At 29.1% G+C, this 12,226-nt stretch overlaps 1 long non-coding RNA gene across 1 annotated transcript; it reads left to right on the plus strand.

Annotated features, from left to right (window-relative positions):
* Positions 1 to 12: 12 nt before the first annotated feature.
* Positions 13 to 11,504, plus strand: LOC110691151. The gene is made up of 2 exons (XR_002505217.1): positions 13 to 277; positions 11,162 to 11,504. It is a non-coding gene; the product is annotated as an uncharacterized LOC110691151 (long non-coding RNA).
* Positions 11,505 to 12,226: the final 722 nt, after the last annotated feature.

Consider the following 12,226-nt stretch of genomic DNA (forward strand, 5'->3'; position numbering starts at 1 on the left):
CAGTCGGAAATTCCTGGGTCCGCCACTGCTTGTAGCTGCCCGCTCCGGCAGGCTTGGGGTAGCCTCGATGCCTTGATCGGACGGCTACGAGCTGCCTACGAGGAGCACGGTGGGTCACCGGAGTCGAATCCGTTCGGAAATGGGACTATTCGGGTTTACCTAAGGGAGGTCAAGGATTGTCAAGCTAAAGCTAGAGGAATTCCTTACAAGAAGAAAAAGAAGAAGAGAAAGGTTTTAAAAACAAGTGATGGATCTTCTTCAAATCGTCGGTTTTAAGGTATAAACATCTTTATCTTATCTATAAATTATAACTTTATATATATCTTAAATTGACATAATACATATTTAACCTTTTTTTAATTGTTCTTTTATTTATTTCTTAGCTGTTGAATTAATTGAATTTAATTATTTAATCTATTAATAATCCCTTTTCCAAACAAGATTAATGATATGATCAAGATTTACTATTCATTAAAATTGAACTTATTACTCAATAAAAAAAATGAAAAAGAAATAAAAGTCATATGGATTAATTGAACAGAGTAAAACCCTAATTTAATTAAATTTCTTGAACATTAGGCTTACGTATAGTTATTATTATACATAATTATGTAACGAATTATATATTTTATAGGTGTATAAATCCAAATAATTAAGTACTGCTTGTTCACTGTTAAGAGAGGAATTTCTAGTTAGATAAGCAATTCTTTCTCTTATCATGCGAAAAATACTGTTATTAAGATCTTATGTTATGTTATGCATGTGATTACATAGTATTGTTATATACGTATGTACTTGTGTAGTACAAATTTAGGTGATCTTTTCATTTAGATGATCTTTACTAAATTAGGAAACTTGTTTTGCACAATTTTGTTGCTTATTTCAATCCATGTCATTTTTTTTTGATGCAATCGATGTCATTTTTTTTTCTTGTCTTATCGTTCAACATATATATGAGTATATATAATGTTTAGTGTCGAAATTTTGCAATTATACGTATGGTTGATCCCCGAAATTAACTATAAGTGTATTCATCTAGCATCACATTTTTTGTAAATGAGAGAGTAATATTTACTAATATATATCTTCAAATTGAAAGTGAAAGTCTAATACTGTAGGAAATGGGTTCTACTACTCTAGTGTTGTTAATTAATCTTGTTAATTGAGACAAAAAGTTTAAAAGATTCCCCTTTATATTTTCTGTGTTTTATCATAGCAACGGTGGTCAGGTATATTTGTGTGAGTTTGTCGCAAGTTGCTTACCTTAATTTGAGACATATTAAGACACATCGTACAAAACATAAAATGGTAAAGAAGCCTAAATTTGATTCAGTTGTCTAATAAAATTAAAAGGAAAAAATTTCATTCAAGTAATTAAAATTAATGTAACAAAATCACGGATATTATATACAAAATCTTTGGGTTGTCCTCTTTCATGGCCCACCCTAATCTCACACTTTACTTGACTTCTCCCTACCGGCCTACTCGATTTTAATTAAACCATTTATTGCTGGTAAGGATCGAACCCATAGCAATTGCAAAAATGATGAGTAGTCTGGCTATCATCAGACTAATCCTGTATGATTATATGCTACGATGAAGTTTCTTACAATGAAAAATGAATGAAGAGGGGGCAAGCCCAACACTTTTTTAGTATATACATACATATTTATGTAAATTCATGAACTTATAGCAACAATATGGTATTGTCATAACTTGTTAAGTTACATCCACATATATAAGATATTATTCTCTACTTATTACACTCCTATTCATAAGCTGATTTATATTTCATAATACATAACCAAAACATTTTGTAATGCATGCACACAATATCCATGATACAATAAACCCCTGCAGTACAATATTAGTCAATCCCTACCAATAGAGTTAATGCTTTATATCATATTTAAGCATGTTAAGTCTAAAAAGAATTCCATTAAAAATAGATCTAGTTGAATAGGTGGTGCATAAACTATTAGAATAAATACAACAACATTTTCATAAAGTAGCAAATCTTACAAAATTTCCATTCTCTTTGCATCCCATTATAGTTCTAAATGACTATTCCTCAGCTCTTTGCATCCCATTATACTTCAATGCATCATTAGTTCATTTCATTACCAATTATCTTACTAAATATTTCAAAATTAATAATTTTTCCTTTTATTTGGACCTTCATCCTTCTTGATGATGAATCTTGCTTAATTTTATCTGTTATAGAAGAACCATAATAAAACTCATTAATGATAAGCACTATGATGCATTGGGTGTCATGAAATGTAAAATAATTCATATAACAATATATTATAACTCCTTAATTAGTTTTTTTTTAGTTGCATCGCTTTTGATATTACGGAGTCCTAGGCAATTTTTGGAGTAGAGATAAATGTAGCAAAACAAAAAAATAAAGAGGGTCCATATAATATAATATGATATAGATATAGAGAATTTATTAGTATATATATATATATATATATATATATATATATATATATATATATATATATTTGACATAGTAATGCATATAAATTGAAACTTCCATTTATCTATAGAAAATGATGCATTTAAATAAATTGGAGGAAGTAGTTTTTAATTTAAATGGGCCGGGAATTACCCATGCACCTTTGTGATTACCCCATTGATGGTAAGTTTACTCATATATACTTGATTTTTGTAATACAAATTATGTAGGCACATTGTTCCTGTTTTGAGTGTAAAGGGAAGTGTATCCATAAATTATTTTTCCCAATTTTTGATTAACTTGATTTATTAATTTATTTATTTTTTTTGAGGAAAATTAACTTGATTTAATTAATTAGCTTGAATAAACAGCTTCACCTTTAATCATAACAAAACATGAGTTTATAAATTTCATCAGTATAATGGAAAAAAAAAAAAAAAAAAAAAAAAGTTCCTCTTATTTTACTTATTTGTCTTGACACTCAAGGTAGGGTTGCATGAATTGGCTCCTTGGGTTGTAAAAGTATCTACTTAGTATGAGATTATCAGATGACTTAGCTTGCATTGGTGAGTTGTATGATCTGAGTACTCTGGCTAAGCTGCTATGTAAGAAACAACAACTAAAGGCCAAAAAATAAATTAAAAAAAAAACACATAATGTTATTAACAAATATTAATGGTTTGGTTTAATAAAATTATTTAGGCCAGAAATTTGTCACCAATATTGGTTCATTTTAATTATTGATTATGGAAAATTTGTCATCAATGATGATTCATTTGTTAAGTTTCCTTCTATTCTTTTGCTACGGCCTGAATGTCAAAGATTTAGAAGCAAGGGGAAGAGGGTGGCCTATATATAGCTAAGGATACTGATATTCTGATAAATTGATAATATGAATGAATTGACATGATATTAACCTGTTTGACTTAGGCTTGACATAAAGATTTATATTCGAGCTCCAGTTGAGTTTAACTGAGCTTTTAATTTTCTCAATTAGGCCGGAAATTTTTTAATATGTTACCATAAATTAGAGAATGATGAAGATGATTAAAAACTGATGGAGGTATATTAGACAAAATTTTATTAGCAAGCTGAAATAATGCTGAAACAAATAAAATTAAGAAAGCTAATAAAGGGATAAACACAAAGCACAAAGCTAATCTCATGTTTTACTCAGTTTTGAATTAATTCCACTTTTGAAGAACAATCCGGATTTTTCACTAGTTCTGCTTGTGTTTTGTTTTTGTTTAATCTATTATATCTTAAGAAATAATGGAGTACAAAACTAAGGCCCTGTTCTCTTCACCTTATTAAGTAAAAATAATTTCAGTTCAGTAAAAATAAGTTCAATTCAGTAAAAATAAGTTCAGTTCAGTAAAATTAATTTCAGTTCAGTAAAAATAAGTTCAGTTCAGTAAAATTCAGTTTTCTTACAGAAGAATTATAATAGAAAACCAGTAAAAATAATTTAAGTTTAGCAAAAATAATTTCATTTCAGTAAAATTAATTTAAGTTCAGTAAAATAATTTAAGTTAGGCAAATATAATTTTGTTTTAATAAAAATAATTTCAGTTTAGCAAAAATAAGGTGAAGAGAACGGAGCCTAACTCTAAATTATTTCAAGATGGATCATCAAAAATTTGGATTAATTTTTTTTTTTAATTTTATAAACCATGTAATTAATTTAGTAAGTAGGTTGAAACGGAATTGTAATGTTCTATACATGACAATTCAAAATTTTATCATATAAAAATCTATAATATACACATGCACGTACAAACATGAAAACATGCACGTAAATGCTAAATGCAGTGTGCACACGTTAAATAATACCTAGATTGGGTCTATATAACAATTATGGAATTACATAACATGAAAACCTACATTATAAGTGGTTATGTTTACATTGCCTTAATTTGAAGGGTTAAGGGAGGAACTTAATAGCCCAAATGTATGGTACCATGTCCTCTAATATAAGGGTGGACATGGACCAAACTATGCAGTTTGTGAACTGTTTACAATCAAAGCTCAGATCGATTTTATTTTTTTTACTCTAATTGACCAGATTAGTAAATAAAAAAAGATCCCTAGCGACAATTAAATAAAAAAAATAATCTGGTGACAATTTAGATAAAAAAAATTAACCATAGGCGACAATTTGGTAAAAATAATAAATTCCGGCGACATTTAGACCATGTTCATTTCACCTTAAAAAATAATATTAAGTAAAATTAATTTCAGTTCAGTAAAAATAAGTTCAATTCATTAAAATTAATTTCAGTTCAGTAAAAATAATTTCAGTTCAGTTCAGTAAAATTCAGTTATCTTGAAGAAGAATTATAATAGAAAATCAGTAAAAATAATTTCAGTACATCAAATATAGTTTCAGTTTAGTAAAATTAATTTAAGTTCAGTAAAAGTAATTTAAGTTCAGCAATTATAATTTTTTTTCAGTAAAATAATTTTAGTTCAGCAAAAATAAGGTAAAGTAAACAGGGCCTTAGACAAAAAAAAAAAAAAAAAAAAAAAAAAAAAAAAAAAAAAAAAAAAAACCCAATTTTTTTGTACGACAAACTCTTCAAAAATCCTATTTTAATTTGTTTTTTGTGTTTTTAAATTTATTTGTCCCATTTAAAATATTGAATTAATATGTCATCTCCTTTTTATTTTGCTAAATCTGGATACAAATTTATTTTCAACCCCTTTTTATAAAAATTTCGTCAATAAGGGGTATGAAACTTAAGTGAAATTGATAATTAACATTTTTTTTCTTGAAATTGCTATTTCTATATATATATATATATAAAAAGTTGGTAAACAAATCACGAAAAACGAACTAAATTAAGCATTCACGGGTAATTTATCAGAATTTTTTGTATTTTTTGGATTAATTATCGCCTAAGATTATTTTATTACCAAACTATTGCTTAGAGTTAACTTTTTTTTTACCAAATTGTCGCTGCATTTTTTTTTTTTACCAGATTATCACTAAGGCTCATTTTTATTTACCAATCTAATCAATTGGCCTGCTTAGAATATACCAAGTAGCTAGTTTGAATGTTGCAGTAATCTATTGACTGGCTTGTATTACCATGGAATTGACATATGGATCAGTGCATGACCTCCTAGTCGAGGTTGCCATTCACATTCGACAAACTGTACACTCAATCATCAATTCATCATAAAATTGCCTTGAAAATTTGAGGGAGCCCCAGTTAATCTCCGAGATTAACATTCCAAGTTAATCTCCTCTCACAACTTTACGCATTTGTGTTCGTGCCACTTTACTTTTTAACTTTTTTTATTTAAAAAATAAAAATAAAACAATATACTGTGAGAGGAGATTAACTTTTCATGTCAATCCCAGAGATTAACTTGAATTCTCTCTGAAAATTTGACTAGCTAGGAGGGCAATATATGACACACTAGTTTTTTGATAATAATGTCATGTTCTCTTCACCTTATTATAATACAAAGTATTCAGTAAAAATAATTTAAGCTTGGTAAAATATAATTTTAATCCAACAACAAATAAGTCCAGTTTAGTAAACATAAGTTTGATTAGTCTAAAGCAGTAAGTTTAGAGAACCAGTATATATAAAAGAAAATAAAAAAATAATAATAATTCGTAAAAATAAATTAATTAAAGTTCAATAAACAAAATAATTGAATTTCAGTAACATTAACTTTATTCCATAAAAAGGCAAAAAGAATAAGGAATTATGTTTCATAAACTTTTATTCTATAATAATAACATTAATAAACTTTCATACGTCGGTTTTTCTCACCACAAGACATGTTTGAACTGTATAAGAGATACTACCTCCGTTTTTTATTAGTTGATACGTTTTGACTTTAGCACTATTCACACACCTCCCTTTGACCATGTTTTGTGATTTATATGTGAAGAAAAATATGTCAAGTGATATCTTGTTAGATTCGTTACGATGTATTCTTTCAAAATAACAACTTTTTATAACTTTTTCTTATCAATAATTAAAGATATAAATGATTGAATTTGTGCATTGACAAACGTGACTAAAGAAACGTGTCAACTAAAAAGAAACGAAGGAAGTATGTAATAACAAAGTTTCTGTATAAGGAAATATGTTCTCCTTAATTAAGACATTCCTGTACTAGATGAGCCTCAAATAAGACATACAATCTTATTCATCTACCTCCTTCAGTTTAATAATAATGGCAACACTTTGATTAACATACATGTCAATGCACAATTTTGACCATTAATATTTTTAATCAGTATGAAAGGTTTATATAATAAAAATGTACATAAAGACTAATTTAAAAAATTGACTTGATAACATATGTTTTTTTATCTAAAGCAAACTTGGCCTTATGCCCAACACCCCGAAGTTTGAGTAATAGCTAGCACACCATCAATTATTGATTTGGGTGCAACGTGTGTCATTTCGATAATAAAGGGTATTTGATGGTACACATTACACCACAATCAATACATAGTTGATGGTGTTCTAGCAACTAGTTAAAGTCCAAGGTGTTGGCTGCACCAAATCTATAGTCCGGAGTGTATTGAGGCCCGATCAAGTCTTTAATATATTGGTATATAGTCAAAGTAACAAAATATCGCAATTATTACAAAATGGAGGTAGTATACCCTAATGCTCATTTCATACACACTTTTACATAAACTATATGACACAATTTGGCTTTTTTCAAGTCTACTATACTTGCATACCCCTAACTGCTTGCTTGGTACCTCGTAACAAATTGCGGTAATGAGAATAAACTAGGGTGTGTTTGATATGAATCATATGATGTAAATATTGTTTCAACGGAAAATGATTTTTTCATATTTTCCATTGTTTTTCTTTCTTTGGTTTCTAAAGGGTTAAAAAATAATTTTCTCAATGGTGGAAAAAATTAATCTTCCTTAACAAAAGAATAGAAAGCCCCATTTTTTTCCTGCTTGACTCGTATTACTTTCTCCTCATCCATCTTCACCTTTTCATTCATTTTCAATTTATCATATATTATTTGTAAGGAAATAAACAAAGGAAAACTAGTAATTTGCCACTACTAGCTTAAGGCCCGTGCCATGCACGGTAAGTCTAATTTTTGTAAGAATATCCAACAAATAAAATTTGATAAAACATACACATCAAATATAGAAATTATAATGTCATAATCTATATTAATATAGGCAAGCAAAAAAAATTAAACAAAAATGGATTTTTTAGGCTTCCTAAATCCGAGAATTTAGCGGGGCTTGGTTTGATCAGTTCTGGAGGCCAAATTAGTAAATACTTATTTATAACTGCATTTTTAATAAAATTCAAAATTTAATCAAACCATAGACTAAAATTGATTGATATTTCACCTTTCCCTAGAATTAGACATATGATTTAATTTTCAAACACAACATTTATTTTACAGTTATACTATACTCTATAAGTCCTTCATTTGTAATGATATATACGCAGTAGTACAATTTTAGAGACAAAATTATAATTAATTTGAATATATAGTCATATTGAAATTTATATTGAAATAAAATATTAGCTAGAGGAATTGGGAAAAAAAAGTTAAGTTTTTTTTAAAGTAACTTCTTTAACATCTATTATATGAATCAATTTATTATTATTTTTTTGACAAAATTTAATAACACTACATTTAAAAGACAATTAAAAAGGATTTGGAATAATTACTTAGGTCATGTGTGTAGAAAAATTAGAACAAGCCCCATTTTATAACTTTGATAAGCAAATTATGTTTAAACGTAAATAATTGCATTGAAAATTGTGTTTTTCTTATTAATATATATATATACTGTTTGTGGGCCACTATGACCAGTTTTTTGGAGTTAACGGTATTAACTCACCGTTTGTTACTATTTATCTTCTTTCTCCCACCTTTTCTCAAATCTTCAACCGGTAGCACCATCATAGCCACCATCTGGTCCACCACCATCACATCGACCACCATCCGAAACCCATCACAACCACCACCGTCTATCCACCTTCCGCCAATCAAACCCACAAAAGCCTTCCTCTTCGTCCGTCGTCTTCTCTTCTTCCTGTAGTCCTCCTCTTCTTCATCGGCGAAATAAGAAGACACCCTACTAGAAAATGGTGTAAATTAGGGGCATATCAACCCCTTGGGGAAAGCCTTTCATTCGCAGCGGCATTTTGAACTGTCATAAGTGGTGGTACCGTGGAGGAAGAAGTGGTTTTTAATTTGGGTTTGGGACTTTGGGTTTCCGATTTCCACCATTGAAATTGAAGGTTGAAGGAGGAGAGAGAAAACAACAAAAGGTTGAAGGAGGAGAGAGAAAATAGGAAAACACCAAAAGGTTGAAGGAAGAGAGAAAATAACAGTTAATCAAAAGTTCGATATAACTTACATATACACCCCTTGATAAACAATTTTTGTTTATCAAGGTTATAAACTTGTATTTTCTCGAAAAATTATGAGCACGAAGTAAAATAAAGGAATATATTTGTCATAAAGACAATATAAAGATTTGAAATGGTATTATTATATAATCAAAATAAAAAAAATTAAAAAAAAGGGTTGAAAGGGAGGGGGGAGCTTTGGAGGGGAAAAACAACAGTAGAGGATGTGATACGTATCACTCCCGATGTCTGTTTTTTTTTTTTTTTTTTTTTTGAAAGAAGTCCTAAAGGACATTAAATTTCATTAATAATAGCCATACGATATCTACAATTGACAATTAATGATAATGAAAACGAATTTAACAAAATCAAACAAGAATTAATCGGGGAAGGGCTAAGAATCCAAATACATAAATATAACAATTCGGCACATTCTCGGTCCGTTGTCTCATACAACTTTTTGAGTGGATCCGTTGCCGCTTCGCAATTTTGTGAGAAAGTAAATTTTTGTGTTGATTCCGTAACCCGAATCCGAGCCATAATCAATAGTAGCCCCGCACAACCAGAGATCAAATTAAGCGCAAATAAAACCTTGTCTTTCGAAGGAGTCCGAAAAACCTTGTCTTTCGAAGGAGATCGAAAAAACCTTGTCTTTCGAAGGAGATAAACCCTTTTTTCGAGGGAGACATTATTGTAACCTAAGAAACAAAAAAATTAAAAGAAAATAAAGATTGGGGCTTTCCACCGGTGAAATCCGATGGAAACCCCTTCAAAATTGACGATGGAGGCTAAAGTTTAGGAGAGAGAAGAGAGAGGAGGCTAGGGTTTTTTTTCCCGGTGTCTGTTTTAATATATAGTTATTGATTGATTGATGGTTTCTCTAGAATATATGTGTTCCATGAAAAATCGTTTTTCTTTAAAAATATTTAATGTCAAATCCAATAAGGGCAATAACTAGGCCTAAGCGTAGTTTAGAATGGAAAGTAACCTATAATCTCCAATGGAACACAATATAGATGTAGATATTCTCAACTATGATCTTCATTTATGAAAATATATGACTAAAAAAATACATACATGAACGTTGCAAAAACCCCTAATAACTCTGGTTTCTTTATTAACTTCAAGTGCTTTTATTCAAAAAGAATCCACAATCCACATGCAACAACTAATTTAACCAGAATTCTGAACTGAAAAGTCGCTTGATTGGAATTTCTGATACATAGGGTTTGTCCTGACCATAACATAAATCATATGTCGTTCTCCATTAGCTTAATTATGCCAGACTATTCTTGCAAGCTTTTTTATATGAGGAAAGGTACACATCTGCTAATGATCTCTTTATCACTAAGAAAAAACCAAAAGCAGCTAATGGTTTCCCTATCTTAGGAAAAACCAAAAGCCAGATATCATGAAAAAAGAAAGAAAAAAAATACATAAAACAAAAAATATATATATATATATATATATATATATATATATATATATATATATATTGAGAGACAAAGAGTACGGGCCTGTTTACATTTACTGAACTAAGTTGAACTGAACTGATTGGAGCTGAACTGAATTGAACTGAGTTGAACTGAATATTTTATGAGAAAGGGAAATTAGGACTGAACTGATTGGAGCTGAACTGATTGGAGCTGAACTGAATTGAACTGAGTTGAACTGAATATTTTATGAGAAAGGGAAATTAGGACTGAACTGATTGGAGTTGAACTGAATGAACTGAACTGATTAGAGCTGAACTGAATTGAAATTAAGTAAATGTGAACAAGCCCTACATCTACAACAACAAGATATCATTGAGACCCTCAAAGACAAGAGAATGTGGCCATCTTCAATTCCCTCAACACTCATTATATATAGAGTGTGAACCAAAATTACATATATAACCAAAATAATCGAATCAAAATTACATATATCAGAACCCGAACGTAAGTGTTAGGGTTGCTTTTTTGAACATTTAGTAATTTGAACAAAAAATGCTTGTTATTTAGCAAACCGATAAAAATATAAATCAAATGACTCCTTGCCATTTTTTAAAAACTATATGCTTGTTATTCTCTTCTGATTAATATGCATATTTAGTATCTTTTCCCTTGTGAGGCATCAGATTTCTTGATCTATGAAATCTGAAGAAATGCAAGAAATAGAATATTGGTGTTGCATGAAAGATAATTGTTATTGTAAACAATCTTTAAATTCCAATTCATATAATAATTATAGTATTATACTCATGCACAACAAATTAACATACATATTATTGATCTAATTAAAATAAGATCACTTAGTACGTCTAATCCTTTTATTATTGCAGATACTTACCTAGCCTGCTACACTATCTCTCTAGAATGGAAACTTATGATCAAAAAGCATATCAAGTTGGACAAATGAAAGCTTGTTCTAGAATATGAGGTAAGCTAAAATAATAGAAGATCGAGTGAATGAAGAATGGTTTGGATATATAAACAAACCCAAATATCCTCGACAGTACAATGTATAATACGAGTAATTGTAATACTAGTAATAGTCTACTTTGCAAGCTTTTTAAGGGCACAAAACTTGAGTTGGTGCCTTAATATATTACTTGTATGAAAAGTCCTTCCACTGCGACAATGACGATATTACTTGCGATATATGAGACATTCCTATTCTCTCTCTTTAGGTTGCACATGTAGCAGATATTTAAACATTTTTTTTTTTATTGACACATTTTGACTTTTAACATTATTCGGGAAATTTTGTCAACACCTCCAATTTAAATAACCACTTTTGAAAATAATTATCATTATTATTTTATTTTTTTTGAAAAAACTACCACAAAAACTTCAAATACTACTACCACATTTGGTTTTACCGGCAAGAATCTCCGGTTTATGGCACATTTTATAAAATTTTCTTCCAAAAGAACCCAAATTAAATGACGGTATTGCTCTACACTAACCCTAAATTGGGTAATACACTTCAATTGTTCAAAATCTCCCAAGTTCATAAAGCTCTATTTTTTTTAAACCATAAACAACCCTAATTTTAAGATTTAATTGAAAAATAAAATCAACCATTATGCGAAATTAAAGATAATTTACCTATAATTGTGTTAGGTACCAAAATCCCTAGTTTTCTCTACCATAATTGATTGAAATGAAATTCCATTAAATAAACTCCCTCAACCGTAATTCTTGGCGAATAAAATTTTTATTTGTGTTTGATCTTAAAAGTGATTATTTAAATGGTAGTTGTTGACACAGGTAAGTCACAAACTAATTTTTGTGACCATTATTAGGATAAAATATATATATAGTACTGTAAAGTTCAAATTATATATATATTTTTTTTAATAAGTGATAATTACCTTTGTAATGTGGAGGGTTATATAAGAACA

Source organism: Chenopodium quinoa, unplaced genomic scaffold (genome assembly GCF_001683475.1).
Source record: "Chenopodium quinoa cultivar QQ74 unplaced genomic scaffold, ASM168347v1, whole genome shotgun sequence".
NCBI classification, from domain to species: Eukaryota; Viridiplantae; Streptophyta; class Magnoliopsida; order Caryophyllales; family Amaranthaceae; genus Chenopodium; species Chenopodium quinoa.